The sequence below is a fragment of the Sphaeramia orbicularis genome, chromosome 5 (assembly GCF_902148855.1).
Source record: "Sphaeramia orbicularis chromosome 5, fSphaOr1.1, whole genome shotgun sequence".
Taxonomy (NCBI): domain Eukaryota; kingdom Metazoa; phylum Chordata; class Actinopteri; order Kurtiformes; family Apogonidae; genus Sphaeramia; species Sphaeramia orbicularis.
In genome coordinates this window covers 21,163,655-21,186,232 of record NC_043961.1, presented here as the reverse complement: position 1 = coordinate 21,186,232, position 22,578 = coordinate 21,163,655, and the positions used below count along the sequence as shown (strand labels likewise).

General features: G+C 35.7%; 1 protein-coding gene across 1 annotated transcript in view; it reads right to left on the bottom strand.

Moving 5' to 3' along the window:
* The window catches only part of slc2a9l2 (solute carrier family 2 member 9, like 2), a 357,677-nt gene that overhangs the window by 334,386 nt on the left and 713 nt on the right, over positions 1 to 22,578 (bottom strand). The gene's annotated exons all lie outside the window — the stretch shown is intronic.

The following is a 22,578-nucleotide window of genomic DNA, read 5'->3' as shown; positions in this document are numbered from 1 at the left end:
TTTCACCAGTATTATATGGATTTAAATAGAAGTAGATGATGACATATTTCAGTTTTAAAAAAAGATATTAAAAAAATGATTCTTGAGAGGTACAGTATTTAAGAATGACAATGAGGCCTTTTTGTTTATGGATGATGTTGTATTGATAAATCTGCTGTAATTATTGAAGAAAATGGTTGAATTGTTGAGTCTGTTTGTATGACTGTACTAACATGATCATATTGTTGGGTGTAATTCAGTTACTGCATTAAGTATTTGTTGTGGTTTGATGTTAAAATTAGGAAAATAGTATTGTTTGACTCTTGTATCAAGTTAGTGATAAAGATGTAAAAGCACTGAGGGGTAGGATTAAATAAGTTCATACTTCTTCCTACTCCTTTTCAACCATGCAAAATTCAGACTTCTATGTGCTTGGAGATAGATTCTGTCCATTTGAATGTTTTATTTTGTTTTGGGTTTTTTTGGGGTTTTTTGGCATGTTCGAAATAAATAAATTTAAAAAATAAAATAAACATCAGACAGGTGGGTCTCCTAAAAATAAACAAGGCATGTAATTCTGCAGAAACTAATTTACGTATCAGGAAGAAAATTTAAACTAACAAAAAAATATAACCCTGCAATATATTGCAATATGAAAAAATACTCAGGAGTATATAATAGCTGTGTGGTGCCGACGTAAATGGTCAAACAAATTACTTGTGTTTCCTCTCGTTGTGGCGACAGGTGCAAGACACTGTCGACACAGAACACGTGTTTCAACATCATCCTTCTTGTAGCTGAAATAATTCCAGATAACTGACATTGCTTTTCTTTTTGACGCCAAGTCTTCGTTTTCGGTGATTTTCTCTTGTTCGTTGCTCATTTCTAAATGTTGTTACCAGCGACTCACTCCATGTGCAGGGGCGTGGTCTGCGTCGGCAAACTAATTTAGAACGACTGTGATTGGTGGATAGCTGTGCGCAGTGTGTGTCAGGTACCCAGGCTGAAATTAGATGAGAACATGTCGAGTTCATTTGCCTCCTACGTTGCAGGACCTGCGATATGACTATTGCACACACATACATTGTGATGGCGATACTCAAACAATATATTGTGCAGCTCTAAATTGTACTATTTGGGGCAAATCTAAGCAAGAAATGTTCCATGATGAACTTAAATATTTGCACATTTTACCAGGGAGTATCTCACACTACTTTTTTTTTTTTTTCTACTTGTCTTGTCCAGCGTCCTAACAGCAGAATGGTAGTCTGGTTCCTTTTGGTGCTTTGCCATGGGTAACTTCATGAAGTATATGAAGTGCCCTTTGATATTCTACTGTGTTTATTATGAGTTTTGTTGAACCACATTTCGATGCCGGACCTGACATGGGGGTTGGGGGGGGCGGGGTAGAAGAAGGGGAGAGAACAAGAAAGAAGAAGGTGGCAAAGACCCTCACAAGAAAGTCTCAACAATACAAACAGTAACAACCATGGAGACAATTATAAGGGTAACAATAACTACAACCAGAACTGAGTAAACTGGGCAGAAGAGAGAGAAAAAAAACAAAACAAACAAAACTACAAAAAAAAACAAACAAACAATGAAATACATAAGACCTATGAAATGATGAATATAAGAAAAGAAAGCATGAACAAAATATCATATACCACGTTCGCACAAATAATACCTATAACAAATAATACCAGTAACAAATACATACAAAAACAAAACATAAAGAAAAAAAAAAAAAAGATGAACTTAAATATTTTTAAACTATTATTTTTGCTTTGATAAATGCATTAATTCATAGGCTAATGAATACTACTGTCGTAAATTTGTTGTAGGCTGAGTCTAACTCAATAGACGGAGCTGATAATAACCACCTTCATTACAATCAGTCTATAAACTTATCAGGTGAAGGTGTTTCTGAACCATGGAATAAGAAGGGAGCTGACCTTTTCACAAATATAACTTGCACACTCACCAGTATTGAACAACACAAAAGACTCGTACGTGACCCGTGAACAACTGGACACTGAGGAACCCAAATACCATGGGAGGATCTATGACTTTGACAGACAGTATACAAGTGTCCACGTCTACGGTACAACCAAGGATTGAACTAAAAGCTCATCACAATGTTGACATACTGGCATATAATGGACATCAAAGTACCGTTAATGGAAATGGGATAAATTCCTGTTGGTATTATAATTAAAAACCATCTGCCATTGACGGTTAATACATAATCACAATGATGCCATATTTCACACAGTTATTTATTTTTTTAAATAACTAAAATATGCATAAAAATAGTCGAGTAAAACAAAAAAAAAACATATTTATCATTATTTCTACATTTTTTTCTACCATTTACCTGACACTCTTTTAATAACTTCTTCCTCTTCCTCCTCCTACTCTTCTTCTTCTCCATAATGCGTTAGGAATACTTGTATATTGTCAACTCAAATTGTAATACCATGACAGCCTCGATTCCCCATATAATAAACATTTATTCACTGTACACCTGGAATATGGGTGCAGTGTGACACCTACCCATCTAACAGATTTCAGTCTAAAATGAGGTATTGTTTGACCCAATTAGCTTGCCAATAATGCAAAACAAAAAACAAAATAATAGTAAATACATGGTAAATTCCACTAAACACATCAGAATTTCCTGTATGAATTACCCTGAGACAGGTGTCAAACAATGTGCATCTATAAATGTTCTTTAATTAACTACAAAACTTGACTCAGCATATAATACAAATAATCTGCTCCATATCAAACATTAAAAGAAGTGGAGGTCAGAGGTAAACAGAGTTCCAGTCCAATGTCAAACTCATGGATCTTACCTGCTTTCACTTGAAAGAATGATCCAAATATTGAAATAGCCAAATCATAATCAGTAGATCTCTATGCTTAATCCAATCCAACTTTATTTATAAAGCACTTTAAAACAACTGCAGTTGACCAAAGTGCTGTACAGAAGAATAAGATGAAGATGCAACTGTTGATTTTATATTATCAGACAATAAGTGGCAAATTCACTAAAGTAGCATTTGCTTCCAGGTGGTGCTACACCCCTTTTTAATATCAAGGCCTCACAATTTAAAAATATTAACTAAAGTAAAAAGTGAAAACTTGACATGACTAGGGGTGTGTATTGGCAAGATATGATACAAATCACAATACTAGGATCACGATACAATATATCACGATATATCATGATACTGTTAAAAAGGCAATTTTTTGTTTGTTTCTTTTTTAAATGATTATTTCCTTGAAGAATTGAATTACACCAGAAATATGTACAAATACTAAACACATTTTTATTTGATCAAAACAGGATCTAATGTTATATCACAAAATGTTCCTATGTTAAAACTTTAATTATGTTTTACAGACATTACAGTTTAAGATCCTGTTCAAATGTTCATATTCTATTAGTTCAGAACTAACATCATAACATTATTTTTGTGCAATCCCAACAAAGGAACTAACATTATTTAATAAAAGAGTGTTAAATAATAATAAATAAAATATAAACAAAAAAGAAAATAAAAAAAACCAAAAATGAACCTTCACAATATCTGCATTTGAATAAATTACTTAACCCTTTTATGCATAGTGGTCACTACAGTGGACAGTTCTTCTCCAGCTGTTCTCTTGTATATTTGTGGGTTTTGTTGTTTTAATTCCATATCAGCCGACACAGTGGACTCTTATGCATCATCCCATCCACTGCAATTCATACCATTACTGTAACTTCGCTGTTCTTGATAAACCTGATCTGCAGAAACATATCTCAGTGTAAATCAATTATTTGTTTGACAAAAAGTTTTTTTTTGTATATTATCTCCATGAAGTGAGTAATAACTAGCATTAGAATATGTTAAAATGTGAGAAAGCATCAGATTAGCAGCATTAAAATGTTTTTATTTCATTGTTTTCATCTCACTTTCTGATATTGGGTTTTAAACACGTTTCTTTACTTCAAAAATTAAATGCATGGACATTATGTAACTCCATGAAAAGAAAAAAAAACTCGATCACATTGTTTTTTCATGCCTAAGAAGGAATAAAAACACTCAAGAAAAAAATCTTGACGAAGGTTGTCATAATTCATGCATGAAAGGGTTAAAATATTGATACAGTACTTTTTAATATTGATACAGTATTGTGAAATGAAATATCGCAATATATTGCAGAACCGATATTTTCTTACATCCCTAGACATGACACTGGTTAGATGAATGGCATGTACTTATACAGTCGTGGAAAAAATGATTACACCACCCCTTGTTTTCTTCAGTTTCTTGTTCATTTTAATGCCTGGTACAACTAAAGGTACATTTATTTGGACAAATATAATGATAACAACAAAAATAGCTCATAAGAGTTTAATTTCAGAGCTGATATTTAACCATTTTCCATGTTTTCTTGATAATAACCAAAATCACTTCAGTTCTTACATCAATATCTATGACATTGTACTGCCAAAAACAGTGCTTTTAGACATTCCATGTTTTCTTTTCTGTCTGTTTTAGTCACATGATACACACAGGAGTTAGTACTTGATTGCATAACCATTGTTTTTGACGACTTTCGATGGTCTAATAATTTTTTTCCGCGACTGTATAGTGTGTTAGATGCATACTGTATTACTGAGTAGATGAATTATTAACACTGAACAACACTATTACTGTAATCCGCAGATTCCAGGCTGTAAATATTTCCTTTCCTTATCATACAAACAGTGAAAAATGTTCCTGTAAACTGTCCACACTACATTGTTAGCCGTATTCCTTTACCTTATGTAAGCACAAGGAACACCCCTTTTCATCATTAGCCACAACTGGCTGGGGTCCAGAAAATACGTCCCAGGATCAGATCAATCAGCTCACCCGAGTAACAGAGCTTGTACTATAGCAGCTGCTGAGATAACAAACATAACAAGCTGGAGTCCCTCCATGGAAACGTGTTGTGCCGGGTTCACATTTCCTGTAAATGGTGCCATTATATCATTCTGTGAAAAGCGGAGGACTTTCTGCTCCTCAAACATTACAGCTTGTTACATAAAAAAGCAAAAGAGCTCCTGTTCCGACCCCCACCACCACCACCACCACAAAAAAAAAAAAAAAAAAAAAAAACCACCCTCTCCCCGGCAGCGTCCTCACTCATCAATGGCTGCTTTATTCTCCAGTGGCATCATATTAACTCAATTGTTAAAACTACTTGGAATACTTGGAACTTACTTGGAAGCTCTCTATATATGACCCACATTTTTAACATTTGAAACCTACAGCAAAGACAAGTGACAGTAGTGCAAGCAGGTAAAAAACAAAACAAAAAAAACAACACTACACCAGGGCTGTCAAACTCATTTTAGTTCAGGGGCCACATTCAGCCCCATATGATTTCAAGTGGACCGGACCAGTAAAACAATAACAGTGAAAAAACTAAAATTAACTCATGATAATGTTTACATCTCTAAAAATCTGAAAAACATGAACTGGAAACATCTTAAGAAAAACAAGTGCAATTTTAACAACATTATGCATCAGATTATCAGTTTATCCTTTACACATGTGCATTACAGCTTACATTACAATTACAAATGCACGAAACATTTAATAGCAGGCAGAATATTGGTAAAATTGCATTTACTTATCTTAAGACATTTTGGGTAATTCAAATTTTTTGTAAAATAATAGTTTGTTAATATAAATATTTTCATGTAATTTTACTTTTTTATGCTAAAACAAAGAGAAAATTGGCTGTTTTCATTATTTATGGGTTTAATATGATTGTATTTTACTGGTCCTACCCACTTGAGATCTAATTGGTCTGTATGTGGAATCTGAATTAACCCTTTCATGCATTAATTATGAGATTTTTTCTGACTATTTTTATTCCTCTTTAGGCATGAAAAAAAATGTGATTGAAATTTTTTTATGAACCTATTTCTCATGAAGTTGCAAAAATTTCCACTCAGCTGGACACCATGTGTTTCATTTTTGAAGCGACATACTGTGTGAAAACTATGAAATAAAAACATTTTTAATGTTGGTAGTCGGATATTTTGTCACATTTTAACATACTACAGGGTGTCCCATAAGTCTCCATACATCGGAAAAATAAACGTTTCTTGACATAAACCATTTTTATTTATACAGGGTGACACAAAAAAACGGGAACTTTTTAACAATCCAATAAAACCAAGAGTGATGGAAGAAAAATATTTTATTCATAGTAATTGAAACCTTAAACCATGCCATTTAAGAAACAATGATGGAATTTTCATTTTTTTTTTTAAAAATTACTTCCTGTAGATGGCGTCCTCCTGTACGAATGCATTCTTGAAATCTGCTGTTGAGATTCCTCATTGACCGCTGCAACATCTCAGCTGGGATACTGTGAATTTCATCCTGAATTCTCTGTTTTAACTCATCCAGAGTTCTTGGTCCAGTCGTGTACACTTTATTCTTGACATAGCCCCACAAGAAAAAATCACAAACGGACAGATCTGGCGATCTAGGGGGCCAGGGAATGTTACCGAATCTTGAGATCACACGGTTACCAAACAATTCTCGCACAGCCGCCAGTGGTTACTAAAATGGGGGTGTGTTTACTTGCTCAAGGTCACTGTCTCGTAGTGCTGCCACTTGCTCATGTCTGCCAATACGCACTTCAAAAATTCCCGTTTTTTTGGGTCACCCTGTATAATATGCTCTATATGACTGCCATTTTGTCGGGAACACATTTCAATGCGTGTCCTCCACTGCTGAAGAACTATAAAGAAGAAATATAAAGAAATACATGTTAGAACCATATATGTATGGAATGTATTATGTCTCCTATGTATGGAGACTTATGGGACACCCTGTATAATACTAACTATTACACACTCAGATAATGTGCAAAAAAACAACATGTTTTTGTTTTTTGTTTTTTTAAACTGTTAATTATAGTCAAATAACAATTAACAATTGATTTACACTCAAATATGTTACTGCAGATCAGGTTTATTAAGAACAGGAAAGTTACAGTAATGGGATGCATTGCGGTGTATTATGGGATGGTGCATAAGCATCCACTGTGTTGGCTGATGTGCAACTAAAACAACAAATCCAATATACAAGAGAATAGCTGCAGAATAACTGTCCACTGTAGTGACCACTGTGCATGAAAGGGTTAAAATCATGTTGACATCCTTGATTGTTAATTTCTTCAGTGTAATTTTTACATTTCACAAATTCATCCTACGGGCCAGATTTGGCCCCTGTGCCGCATGTTTGACACCTGTGCACTATACAGTTAAAATATCACTGTAGCAGTGCTTGGGTAGAGGCTATTCACTCAACATGGAAGTGCCATTAAGTGAATTTGGTGTGTGTTGGCTTTGTGTATATTTGAGTCAGAAGATGCCAGCGGCAAAAGATATGGCCAAGTAATGAGACACAGGCCTGTAAGATGAACTGCCTCTTTTCTCAGCCCTGGAGTCTAGGCAACAGAGGTATTTAGTTTCCTAGTATAAACCGTCTAATGGACTGGAGCTTTTCAGAGAGTTTTCCCTCAGTTTCAAACATCATGATATACTGTATGTTTGACGCATTTTTCTACAATATCACAGCAGCAAAGTTAAGGTGTTAATAATAATGATGGAAGAGACAAAATCAGCTCAGTGTTACAAACGATTATCTGTAGGATGAGGCTCCAATGCTGGCTAATGGTAAACCCTTTATTGGGCAAGTGACTATTTTTGGTCATATCCACATACATAACAAGACAGTAAAAGAACAATTCCAGTGAAGACAGTGAGTCAACAATCTCAGGTCCAATGTGGTCTCCAGGGTCTGAAAGGTCCACCTCTGCATGAACAGGGAGTGTACCTGCTTTGTTTGGTACCATGAAGTAATGGTACTAATGTAAGGAATGATATAGTGTATATGTTGACAGGTGTCTGGATCAGCACTTATAATGTTCTAATGTTCTAAAAGTGATGTTCTAATGTTCTAAAATACATGTTCCTTTCACTGTACATGTGTTTTTCTTGTATTTTTTTAAATTTACTTTTTGGATTTTATTTTAAATTTTTTTTTACCACAGCCAAGGAACGGCAGAGGTTATGTTTTCATCGGGGTTTGTTTGTTTGTTTGTTTGTTTATCTTTTAGCAAGATAACTAAAAAAGTTATGGACAGATTTGGATGAAATTTTCAGGAAATGTTGATACTGGCACAAGGAATAAATTATAAAATTTTGGTGGTGATTGGGGGAGGTCTGCGCTCTCCAAGTGCTTTTCTAGTTTATATTTACTACTTGGATTTTTTTTTTTCTTTTAATTTTTACGTATGGGCAAGGAACCAAATATGATAACTTCACTGACCTTGATTTTCTACATAACAATAAAAAACTTTGAAAATTTTCACAAAAGCAATAAAGTCTGGTTATGTCCTCATTTTACACTATGGTTGAAATTCTGAAGTTTCTGCATATTTCTATGAGTGAACTATAATGGGTTAATCTTAGGTATCTGAACTGGAATTACTAACTTTGAGAGAAGTTAATAGTTGAAAATAAGAAATACGCCCAGAATTACTTTATTAGTTTGATGTTCAGCTTCAGAAGTACAGATTGCTTCAAGTTGACATATTTCGTGTGTTTAATATACAGTTTTGCAATTACAACGTGATATCATGAAATCGCATAAATATACATGCCACTTTTAATTGGCATGTAATCTGTACGCATTATAAGCTTTCTGCGTGTGTGTTCACGCCGCATTAAAACCGTGCACTGAGGGTTAGGGTTAAGGTTAGGACTATGTGAACAGGAGATCTTGGCGTAAATTGACAAGCGATCAAATGGCGTTGAATAACATGTGAAAGGACGAAAATGCGTACTTATAGCACGCCAAATGCCATAAGAACTGGCGTGACATACAACGCGATTTCATGAGATCAGTCTCGCAATTAAAAGTCACTACCACCTTTCGATTTGATTAGAGGACAAATTCACTGGGACATTGTTTATACCATGCAATCCTTATGTAATGTCACGATAAATGTCACAACATCTACGCCTGTGCAGAACTGCAGTCATTTTTCACTAACATCTTGTGTCGATGATGGGAGAGTCAGACCGCTGACTCAAGCCTTCTCCACCACATCCCGGTGATTCTCAGTGGGGATCAGGTCTGGACTCATCAGACCACATGACCTTTTTTCCATTGCTCCAGAGTCCAATCTGTTTCCTCCATTGCAAATCAATGGTTGTTTAATAAATGATAAGCTACTTCCTGCATCAGCCAAGATAAACAAACGGTGTGCAATTGAAACATATTAACTACAGTAACTATGGAATGGAAGATTCATGCATGTGTTTTACTTAGATTTTCAGCTCAACAGTTGTTTAATTTCTAATAAAGTTAACAATATTTAAAGGTCCCGTACTATGCAAATCTGACTTTGTGACAGTTTTCTTATAGTAGTGTGTGTTGCAGTAGCCACATTATGAGGTTAGAATTTGAAAACTGTCTGTTTCCTCCCTGCCTTGCTACACCACAGTTTGTGAAAATGCCTGCTCAAACGGCCGAGTTTGAGTTGGCTCCGTTTATGACGACATAAGCGGATTTAACTCCTCCCCCTGACTGTGCCCCCACCCTTGCAAAGCGAGCCCCGCCCTGGCAAAGTACCTCTTGGACAACAAACATGGCGAAGGCGAAACACGCAAGTTGTGGTGTTGTTGGCTGCACACACCAACACGATAGTTTATTTTTGCTCCCCACTTCCGAGCCTCTCCGTAAAAAGTGTCTGGATTCTATCTTTGATGGTCATGGACCAAACAACATTCCCAAACGCTTGTATGTGTGTCCCCGGCATTTCACGGACGAGTGTTTTTTAACATGGGCCTATACAGCTCCGGCTTAGCACAAAGACTCCGAATCCAGAAGGACGCAGCACCAACGCTTCGTGACCCAAGTACAAGTGTGGGAGATGTAAGTTCTTATTATTTTTTTGTATCTTTACTGCATAACCCTACATTACGGATAAGCTGGTGGGTGTTGATGTGTACGTCTAACGTTAGCATGGCAGCTAACATAGTTCGGTTACTGCTGCTAACGTTTGTGTCCCCGTTAACATGCAAGAGCTGATAATATTGAGAGACATTCAACAGAACTACTTTGAACACGGGCCTTTTGTGGTTGGCATCAGTATAGTTAGCATCAAGCTTGTTAGCAGCTGCCTGCATTAGTGGTGGCAGGCGTCTTTCCGTGTCAGGTCCACGAACCCAACACAACACCGCCGTTTTCCGTCGGGGCTCAATCACGCCTCAAGGCAAAGAAAGCCAGTGTTGGAAAGACGTTCTGTCTGAGACATGTGTATTGTAGACGAGAGAGCCATGGCTTCACAGTCAACATTAGCGCGTAGTACCGCTAGCGGAAGCCGTGTCCTCTCCCAGAGAGGGGAGGGGGAGTGGGCGTGGACAGATGCGTTCATTTGCATACCCGGAAGCAGGCCCAGAAACGGCCTGTTCTTAGGAGGGCTGGTGAGAGAGACTTTTCGACCGCTGAAACTCCGAAAAAAGGATGATTTTGGGGCGAACAAACTTAAATACTATGTTTTTGGGCTTCTGAGACCTACATGACGTGACTGAAAAATAGCATAATACGGGACCTTTAACCCATAAAGACCCAGTGCTACTTTTGTGGCAGTTCCCAAATGAAATTTTCTCTATATTTAAACCAGTTTTAAGTGATTTATCACCATTTATGATAATATTACCCTCTGTATTTTGCATTTTTCAATGTAAACCATGTATTTTCCTTTATTTAATTTACTGATCATGCAGATGTTGATGAAAACCTAGAGTATGTTCAAAGGTTATAAGATCAGAAACAGAAAAAATCTGAAGAAAAAGTGACTTTTTCAGCAAATATATCAATAACTGAATGTAAAAACAAGTGTGTCCATCCACTGTCATTGATCCAACTCCGTGGGTTTTACTGGTGAATCAGTGTTGTAGAAGATGACAGTGTTTCCACGGTAACTACGGAGCCTCTGAACATCCAAATGGGTCATATCTGATTATGATTTAAAGCTGAGAAACTGCATTTTAGCTAAATTATTTACATGTATTGATAGGATTAGTGGATCAACAGGTATTAAACAGCTTAGATCAGTAGATGTTTTTGGTCGCCGGTGGCTGTTGGGTCTTTATGGGTTAACTACAATCGGAAGTAGTGTCAGATCTTTTCAGGATGGCAGTGAAATCTGCAGATAGTTATTATACAGCCTTTATCAGTCAGCCTCTATAATAATAATAACAATTACATCTATGTTACTGTAAAATGTGCACGGCAACCCAACGCTGCTACACATACGGTCACGAAAAAAATTATTAGACATGCAAAAGTCATCAAAAACAACTGTTATGCTATCAAGTACTAACTCCTGTGTGTATCATGTGACTAAAACAGACAGAAAAGAAAACATGGAATGCCTATAAACACTGTTTTTGTCAGTACAATGCCATAGCTACTGATGTAAGAACTTCAGCGATTTTGGTTATTATCAAGAAAACATGGAAAATGGTTAGATATCAGCTCTGAAATTAAACTTTAATGAGCTATTTTTGCTGTTATCATTATATTTGTCCAAACAAATGTACCTTTAGTTGTACCAGGCATTAAAATAAGCAAGAAATTGAAGAAAATAAGGTTGGTCTAATAATTTTTTCCACGACTGTGTAAGTACAGACCATTCATCTAACCAGTGTCATGTCTAGGGACGTAAGAAAATATCCGTTCTGCAATATATCGCGATATTTCATTGCACAATACTGTACTGATATTAAAAAGTACTGTATCAATATTTTTAGGTATTTATTCAAATGCAGATATTGCGGAGGTTCATTTTTGTTTTTTTATTTCTCTTTCTTGTTTATATTTTATTTATTATTATTTAATACTCTTTTATTAAATAATGTTAGTTCCTTTGTTGGGATTGCACAAAAATAATGTTATGATGTTAGTTCTGAATAGGGATGTCCGATATTGGCTTTTTTGCCAAAAACCGATATGCGGTTCCTGCACAGTCTGCATTTCCTCATTCAGTGACTGCCGCTGGATGTGTTGCCATGGGATACGGAGACGCCAGTGCAAAAACATTAAACCCGGTCTGTCATTTTTCCGAAAAAGCTGCTTAATTGTTTGTTTTTGGACTAAGGAGAGTAATTCACACGATTCGCAACAGCTTCAACTACAGTATAACAGTGAAAACACGGAGTGACGGAAAATCTCGTCATTGCCGAAGAAAGAGTTAAGTTGTGGAAAAAATGCCATATTTATTTATTTTCTCTCCCTCCCTCCATGAGTCTATTACAGTGTGGCAACTCTACTGTACAATTTTGAAAACTGCGCATTTCTTTCAGCTACAAACAATGCTTCATTTATGCGTCGGTAAATGCCGGTGAGATCAAGGCATTATTTTATCGGTTTTAATGATAGGCAAAAAAAACGATACCGATATTCACCGATATTACATTTTTATGCCAATATCGGGCCGATAATATCTGTGGGCCGATATTATCGGACGTCCCTAGTTCTGAACTAATAGAATATGAACATTTCAACAGGCTCTTATACTGTAATGTCTGTAAAACATAATTACCTCCGCCAAGGAGGTTATGTTTTTTGCCAGGGTTTGTTTGTTTGTTTGTCTGTCTGTCTGTTTGTCTGTCCGTTAGTGTGCAACATAACTCAAAAAGTTATGGACAGATTTTGATGAAATTTTCAGGGTTTGTTGGAAATGGGATAAGGAAGAAATGATTAAATTTTGGTGGTGATCGGGGGTGGGGGGGCCCCCGGGGGGGCCCATTTCCAACAAACCCTGAAAATTTCATCAAAATCTGTCCATAACTTTTTGAGTTATGTTGCACACTAATGGACAGACAAACAGACAGACAGACAGACAAACAAACAAACAAACCCTGGCAAAAACATAACCTCCTTGGCGTGGGGGGGCCCACGGGGAGGGCCACTGATCAGCCTTGGCGGAGGTCTGCACTCTCCGAGTGCTTCTAGTTTAAGTTTTGTGATGTAACATTAGATCCTGTTCTGATCAAATAAAAAAGTGTTTAGTATTTGTGTATATTTCTGGTGTAACTCAATTCTTTAAGGAAATAATCATTTTACAAAAGAAACAAACAAAAAATTGGCATTTTAACAGTGTCATGGTATATCGTAAATGAACAAGGAATTGAAGAAAACAAGGGTGGTCAAATAATTTTTTCCACGACTGTATGTAAACTACTAGTTCCTTTATACGTCCTGATAGACAACAGGCAGCAATTTAGAGTCATTCCAAACAAAGCTCCCATCTTAGATTTGTTTCAGCTCAGACACAACTTTCTCTCTTTGTGCTTCAGTGTATGGTCTTCTTCTGTGTTAATCATTGACTCTACATGTATGTGATCTCAGTCCAGTTCTACTCCACAGCAGCATTTGATCTGCTCTGACTCCACACAAGCTAATCATTGTAACGGCGATGCAGCGAATAACAGGATCATTAATTCTGTAAAAGTCAGAGGTAGAAAAACTTACCAAGCTCCAGTCTCTTGCTGTCAAAAATAAGGTTTAGTTTCCAGTTTGCACAAACAGAGTAACTCCGGACACATAATTAAAGATCACCATTATCACATGAGTAGAAGCTGGCTAACTTAATTTACTCAGGCTGTAGTTGAACCACAAATAGTTGGAGCCACTGTGTAGACTGCTGAAAATACCCTGTCTGACAAGTAAATCATCTACTCTACAGACAGCTCTTGTAATGTTATATCCAGTTGTGGTCAGACAGGAAGCATACACCAAACTGAAATACATTCCAGCTCTGTTTTTTCACATTTCGATAATATTTTGTTTCAATACGTGACTGTGTTGGTTAGGTTAACTACTTTATTTTGACGGTGGAATTTCAGAATTTTGATTTCAGCTCTTATCTCACTTTAACACTAAGGTCATTGTGTCTTTAACTCTAAGGAAACACACTGATCTGTACAAACACACGCATCAACACAATGAGACCATGCAGACATTGAGTCATTCAGGAAGGAGATGTGAATATGTTTTGGTGTAAAAGTGGTATCCCAGGACAACAATCAAAAAACGAAAAACGGTAGAAAAATATCTCCATCCAGATGCTTTATGGTCACAATTTATGGTAAAACCAGCATTTAACAAAAAAAAAGTGAATTAACTCTGTGACAGACCTTACATTTTGAAGGAATTTGACTGTGTTCATTCAACTCATTTTGCGTTATCTAGTTCCTGGGCTAGTTGGGGGTCTGCGTCAGGGGTCTACGTTAGAATGACGATATATTCTTGTAGCTTCATTTCACTTTATTTCTGTTATGTATGTCCTTTGATATATTGCACTGGTCAACAACAAATTTATTGTTTAAGTTTTTTTGAGCTGATTTAGGATAATTTTGGTGTGCTGAATCCAAAAATCATATTAATTTTGCTCAATCAGGTCAACTTTCTGAACTATGCTACATATTGGCTTTTTAACATTTTTGCTTACATTTATGGGCATTTTCACATCATATGATACAAAATTCTTTCATATTTCTTGCAATAAACAAGTTCTGAAGATTTTAATTTTGCCAATTTATGATTAATGGTTTTTTTAATATTACAGGTGAACGAAATGGCTTCGACTAGAAGATCTTGCAAAAATAAGCCTGACGTATTCTGCTACATCTGCGGTGAGTACATAATAAATAATAAATACTTCCTGTTAGAAAATGATTTTTTTTTTCTCTTAAAACCTATTTTGGGTGAGAACTATATAAAAAATCAACTGATAAAGTCACAAAAATGTAATCAATTTTGTGAGAAGATCAAATTTTTCAGAATCAAATTAGCAAAAAAAACCTGACCTGATTGAGAAAAACAGATGTCATTTTTGGATTTAGCGGTGCAAAATGGTCCTAATTCAGTTGAAAAAACCTAGACAACTTGCAAAAAACATTTTTTTGTAACCCAGTGTTATTTATATTTGATAATAGTGGCGGATCCAGAAAAAATGGAAGGGGGGGAGGGTGCAGGAGAATGGTGGGGTGGGAGGCCCGGTGGGAGTTCAATGGGGCGAAGCAAATCGAAATCAAAATTATGAATGCTTCAAATCACATAAAACGGTATTGTTTTTTTTTATCATACATTAATAAAATGAATACAAAATGAATACTTTTGGAACCAAAGCAAAGAGTTGGCTTTACTAAGGCTGTTCTCAGTTGTGGCAAATTCCATCGCATTCCAAACTAGAAGCACTCGGAGAGCGCAGACCTCTGCCAAGGCTGATCAGTGCCCCACCCCCCGTGGGCCCCCCCACCCCCGATCACCACCAAAATTTAATCATTTCTTCCTTATCCCATTTCCAACAAACCCTGAAAATTTCATCCAAATCTGTCAATAACTTTTTGAGTTATGCTGCACACTAACGGACAGACAAACAAACAAACAGACAAACAAACCCTGGCAAAAACATAACCTACTTGGCGGAGGTAATAATGTAAAATTAGAACACCGTATAGACTCTCCTCACAAATTCACCTCCTTGAAATGGAAGCAGGAACAGCGGGAACAGTGGGAGCGGAAGCGTTGGTTCATTAGCAAAATAGTTGAGTTAATATTAATGAACTCAACTAGCCCAGAAACAGATTCTGCTTTTGTTGAGCCTCTGCATTCAGTAAACCATCGTTAGCTCACAAAGTGCATTAAAGGGTATGTTAAAGGGTGCGTTAAAGGGTGCGTTAAAGGGTGCGTTAAAGGGTGCGTTAAAGGGTGCGTTAAAGGATGCGTTAAAGGGTGCGTTAAAGGGTGCGTTAAAGGGTGCGTTAAAGGGTGCGTTAAAGGGCGTTAAAAGTGCGTTAAAGAGTGCGTTAAAGGGTGCGTTAAAGGGTGCGTTACAGGGTGCGTTACAGGGTGCGTTAAAAGTTGCGTTCGCTAGTTAACCCAGAAACGAGCCCCTGGTTCTTAATGCAGTTCCCATCATACAAAGTTACTCAGTACAAATATCATATGGAGAGAACGTGTGTCTCTAGTGTAAATACACCTATAACATAACTGTGCATCAAATCTTAAGGACAGCATAGCAACAGACACACACATTCCTAAAGAAGACAAAAGCAGATACTTTGGGTAAAACATGTCCATGAACGTTGGGCTGTAAACGTCTTTGTCTGCAGATCAAAATGAAGGACAGAGCACAAAGCGAATGTGGCTACAGTAGCACACCATGACTACAACCACACCTCAGAACTAAGAGATGGTTCAAACAGTTATGTAAGAAGTTCTTCAACAAGCTGACAACATGAATATACTAAAAGTACAGGTTTTTCCATTTGAGGGTTTTTTTTCCTCTGATGGCATAAGCATGTTACATGAAGACCATAGCAGGATTCATCAGGCTCATCAAAGTTAGGTTTAAGGAGCATCAGATATCCTTTACACACATGGATGGGCCACCGCAGACTCCAAATCTGAAGCCCACTGAGAATCTGTGGAATGTTCTGTAGACGAATTTCCACAGCAGACTGACATCATCAATACAAGATGTTGGATGAGAACACATGTTGTGATATTTATTATGGTATTCCATAAGTACTGTGTGGCATAAACGATGCAATGGTGAATGCCTCTCATAAAAAAAAAAAAAAAAAAAAAAAAAAAAATAAGCTAAAGGATGGATGAAATATTGTGTATGTGTGTGTGTGTGTGTGGGGGGGGGGGGGGGGCATTTCTATGGCCGAGCCTTGTATTTACTTCTATAAGTAATTAGCACAGTAATCAGACTGGGCACCAACTGTATTAGTCATATCTTTACTGTAGCAGGGACCCTGAACGCATCATATGAGATGATGGTTCTGAACCCAGCTGCTGTTCAATGAGGTAAACAAAGAGGGGGATAGGGGTTTGGATATGGAAGGAGGGGGGTAAAGAGACACCCTGCACTTTTTAGGTTAAGATGGAGCTTCAAGGCGGAGATGAGGGTCATTAGAGACATCCTTTAGTGGTCTTATGTGGATATGGAGCAGAGGGTTTATGTGAGGGGACATGTACACTGTCTGCCTGTGTGCTGTGTCCTTATGTGCAGCGTATTCTCATTTGGGTTTACGTTCCCAATAGCATGACATTGGACAGCACGGAGTATTCTGCATCTGCTGGTGTTCAGATAAACACCATCAGGTTTAAATCCATAAAGGATGTAACAATAATCTTCATCCCGTGGTCGAGGTGAGCAGATGTCAGTCATGTACAATACTCACATCATAGAGTCTGATAAAAGATTTAATTCTTTTCCCTAAAGTTACAAAGGCTTGAGAAAGGTATTTACTTCATCTTACCTTGTATATATCCTATATTGTTTGTATATATCCTTATTTGCTGTACATATCTGTCATCATAGAGTTAGCTTTTGTATATTTCAGTAGTTCTAGTAGTACATTAGTTACATTCTGGAGCTTCTGCACATGCCTACATTTTTCTTTACTGTATTGTGTGATATTTTACACAGTCCTTTTTGCACTAAGTGTTTCTGCTGCTAAATAGAATGGAGCTGCTAAAATGATTTTCATTGTTCGTGTGACAGTGACATAAAGATCTGTTCTATTCTATATTTAACACAGTTCACAGTGGTTCAGTTTCTCTAGTAGCACAAAAAAAGTCTTTCTCCATGATCTAATCCTCTCAGTATTTTAATGTATAAAGAAAAAACTAATGCAAAGCCCTGACCTTAATCCAACAAAGCATGTTTGAAACAAAAACAGGTACAAGAGGGTCCGTAAATGTGTACAAACCTGAAACACATGCATGAATTCTGCAGGACAGGTCAAATTCCAACAGTGTTGTGTGAAGTTTGCAGAAGGCTACCCCAAGATGCACTGAGATCACATATCAACAAAGTGTATGCAGATATTTAACACCGTTAGAATATGATTGTTACGGCTGGGGCCATTGGTTGTTCTGTTTTTGTTTTGTTTTTTCCTTGTCTCCGCCTTTAATTCGGGGCCAACTGGGAACACCTGAATTCAATTCGCCGCCTGCCTATAAAAGCCTGGAGCTCCGACCATGAAGACCAGAGTGGGTCCATCGCTGCAGTTCTTTTTTTTTTTTGTTTGACGCAGCTTATGTTATATATGTTTTTCTTAAGTAATTGTGGCTATGTACAACTTATTTTTCTATAATAAATTTTCAGTCATTTTGCTACAAGCGACCTGCTCTCCACGTTTTCCTTTGCTGTCTCCCGGACCATCTTTTTCTTTCTTTTGGTTTTTGTTATGTGTCGGCACCCTAGACCTCCTGGCACGTAACAATGATAAAATAAATAAAAACTGAAATTTTAAAGTCTGTGTTATCTTTTTGAAATTGTACATCTTCAAAATAAGACAGCCACTCATTGGCTTGCCCTGGCACCACTCAATGCTTCGCAGATGTGCGATCATTACTAGCGGCATGTGGTCGTCACCACCATGGACAACTCCAGCTCCGCCCCTGATAGCCACGTGCCGCCCCAACCGAGGCCATATTTGGTTTCATATACACCACATGTTCATTCTCAATTTAACACTGAAAATAAAAAGTAGTTGCTAAAACTACTTTTTCTTGGAATTGTTTTACAAACTCCATTTCTCCAGGGGTAGAAATGGAGTTTGTTTGAACTACTGCCATGATGAACTACTAGTAGTTTTACAAGCTACGCTAGCAAAGTAGCTTCCCCAAAACTGCCACTGGGTTGGAGTGAGGTATAACAGTACCGGTTATGGTTCTGTGTAAATAGTGCAAGAAGTTCTGATATGAACCGCAAAAATACTGATAATACTGGAAGAAAAAGTACAGAGCTGCACATTTACATGTTTAAATTAGAAAAGCACTCGGAGAGCGCAGACCTCCGCCAAGCGCAAAAATTCCCCACATAATCGGTGATACAAATCCTACATTTATTTTTTAAAAAGATCCGGATCAGTCTTTGCGATTTGATAGAACACTTATATAAATTGTGATAAAATCCACAATCTGGATCAGATCCGGATCAGTCTTTGCCATTTGATAGAACACCCCATTGTAAATCCCTGAGTCAAATTGCATGAGATTTGCACAATTCCCCCATATTGTGATTTCCACCATAAATATTAGTCCCATATTTATTTTACCTATATTTTAAGATTCCTTGACCATGAAAACATACCATTAGCAACTGGATTCATAATTATATCCTTATTAGTTCAGTAGTTATTCACGAAAATCACATTTCTCGTAATGGCGGTTTTCTTCTGGATCTAGCTCCTTAAGTATTAAAGCTACATGAAATCCGGTGGCATACTCCCGATGCGGAACTGACAGAGCTACACGATGGCGCTTGTCAGAAATTTCTACCTTTAATATTAAAGGCACAGTAGGCCAAAAAGTAAGGGCACCCCCATTTTTTATATAAATTGAGATAAAATCTGCCTTCTGGATCAGATCCGGATCAGCCTTTGAAATGTGATAGAGGACCCCATTGTCAATTCCTGAGTTAAATTTCATGAGTTTTGGTCAATAATTAAGCGAGATATTGGGAAACGAAAATTTTGGCCCCATTTACCACAATGTTAACGAAAATTTCAAAGTGATCCAGAATCCAGGATTTCTTCCGGATCATCCCCAAAAGTTAATCATTTCTTCCTTATCCCATTTCCAACAAACCCTGAAAATTTCATCAAAATCTGTCCATAACTTTTTGAGTTATGTTGCACACTAACGGACAGACAAACAGACAAACAAACAAACCCTGGCAAAAACATAACCTCCTTGGCGGAGGTAAACATCTATTTTCACTTGGACTCTGAATGTAAATGTATATTTCTGTAGACTGATCATTCAAAGTTTTGGAAATCCAGACAATCTAAGGCAGTCTGAGTACACTGTTAACAAAAAAAAAAAAAAAAAAAAAAAAAAACATTGTTTTTACAGGAAAAAAATGGCAGCTGTGGTTACCAGAACAATACTGTTAAAAACACATCAAACCATAAACATATTTAACGGAGTGCACTTATAGAGTACATCTTATACATGTTCATGGTGCCCAAAGCACTTTACAAAGCCATGAAAATGTTAAATGTTTAATTTTTTTATTCCTTTTTTATTGAAAAAAGAAAAGAAAAATAGACTGTTATTTCAACATTGAGGTGTTGCAATTTTTTTTTTTTAGAAATATATAATTTCTACATACAAATGTGGTTTTGTTAACATACTCTTCCTGTATAAACTACAGCTATATTTGATTTCATCGTTAACACAAAAACATTTTCAAATAAACAACAATGCATTGTATTTTCACTTACACTTTTATGTTGCAATTTTACAACTTTTTAGTGTTAATTCTGCAGTCATTTTTTACAGTGTAGGAGAATATCCAACAAGTTCAACTTCAGCATAAGGAAGAAATTATAATAGAAGTTCAGACTGTTATTTCAACATTGTGGTGTTGCAATTTATTTTTTTAGAAATACATAATTTCTACATACAAATCTGGTTTTGTTGACATACTCTTCCTGTAAAAACTACAGCTATATTTGATTTCATCGTTAACACGAAAACATTTTCAAATAAACAACAATGCATTGTATTTTCACTTACACTTTTATGTTGCAATTTTACAACTTTTTAGTGTTAATTCTGCAGTCATTTTTTACAGTGTGGTTTTGTTAACATACTCTTCCTGTAAAAACTACAGCTATATTTGATTTCATCATTAACACAAAAACATTTTCAAATAAACAACTTTGAATTGTATTTTCACTTATAGTTTTTTATGTTGCAATTTTACAACTTTTTAGTGTTAATTCTGCAGTCATTTTTTACAGTGTAGGAAAATATCCAACAAGTTCAACTTCAGCATAAGGAAGAAATTATAACAGAAGTTCAGGCTGTTATTTCAACATTGTGGTGTTGCAATTTATTTTTTTAGAGATATATATTTTCTACATACAAATCTAGTTTTGTTAACATAGTCTTCCTGTAAAAACTACAGCTATATTTGATTTCATCGTTAACACGAAAACATTTTCAAATAAACAACAATGCATTGTATTTTCACTTACACTTTTATGTTGCAATTTTACAACTTTTTAGTGTTAATTCTGCAGTCATTTTTTACAGTGTGGTTTTGTTAACATACTCTTCCTGTAAAAACTACAGCTATATTTGATTTCATCATTAACACAAAAACATTTTCAAATAAACAACTTTGAATTGTATTTTCACTTATAGTTTTTTATGTTGCAATTTTACAACTTTTTAGTGTTAATTCTACAGTCATTTTTTACAGTGTGGTTTTGTTAACATACTCTTCCTGTAAAAACTACAGCTATATTTGATTTCATCATTAACACAAAAACATTTTCAAATAAACAACGTTGCATTGTATTTTCACTTACAGTTTTTTATATTGCAATTTTACAACTTTTTAGTGTTAATTCTGCAGTCATTTTTTACAGTGTGGTTTTGTTAACATACTCTTCCTGTAAAAACTACAGCTATATTTGATTTCATCGTTAACACAAAAACATTTTCAAATAAACAACAATGCATTGTATTTTCACTCATAGTTTTTTATGTTGCAATTTTACAACTTTGTGGCGTTAATTCTACAGTCATTTTTTACAGTGTAGGAAAATATCAAACAAGTTCAACTTCAGCATAAGGAAGAAATTATAATAGAAGTTCAGGCTGTTATTTCAACATTGTGGTGTTGCAATTTATTTTTTTAGAGATATATAATTTCTACATGCAAATCTGGTTTTTTTAACATACTCTTCCTGTAAAAACTACAGCTATATTTGATTTCATCCACAAAAAACATTTTCAAATAAACAACTTTGAATTGTATTTTCACTTATAGTTTTTTATGTTGCAATTTTACAACTTTTTAGTGTTAATTCTACAGTCATTTTTTACAGTGTGGTTTTGTTAACATACTCTTCCTGTAAAAACTACAGCTATATTTGATTTCATCATTAACACAAAAACATTTTCAAATAAACAACGTTGCATTGTATTTTCACTTACAGTTTTTTATATTGCAATTTTACAACTTTTTAGTGTTAATTCTGCAGTCATTTTTTACAGTGTGGTTTTGTTAACATACTCTTCCTGTAAAAACTACAGCTATATTTGATTTCATCGTTAACACAAAAACATTTTCAAATAAACAACTTTGCATTGTATTTTCACTTATAGTTTTTTATGTTGCAATTTTACAACTTTTTAGTGTTAATTCTGCAGTCATTTTTTACAGTGTAGGAAAATATCCAACAAGTTCAACTTCAGCATAAGGAAGAAATTATAACAGAAGTTCAGGCTGTTATTTCAACATTGTGGTGTTGCAATTTATTTTTTTAGAGATATATATTTTCTACATACAAATCTAGTTTTGTTAACATACTCTTCCTGTAAAAACTACAGCTATATTTGATTTCATCGTTAACACGAAAACATTTTCAAATAAACAACAATGCATTGTATTTTCACTTACACTTTTATGTTGCAATTT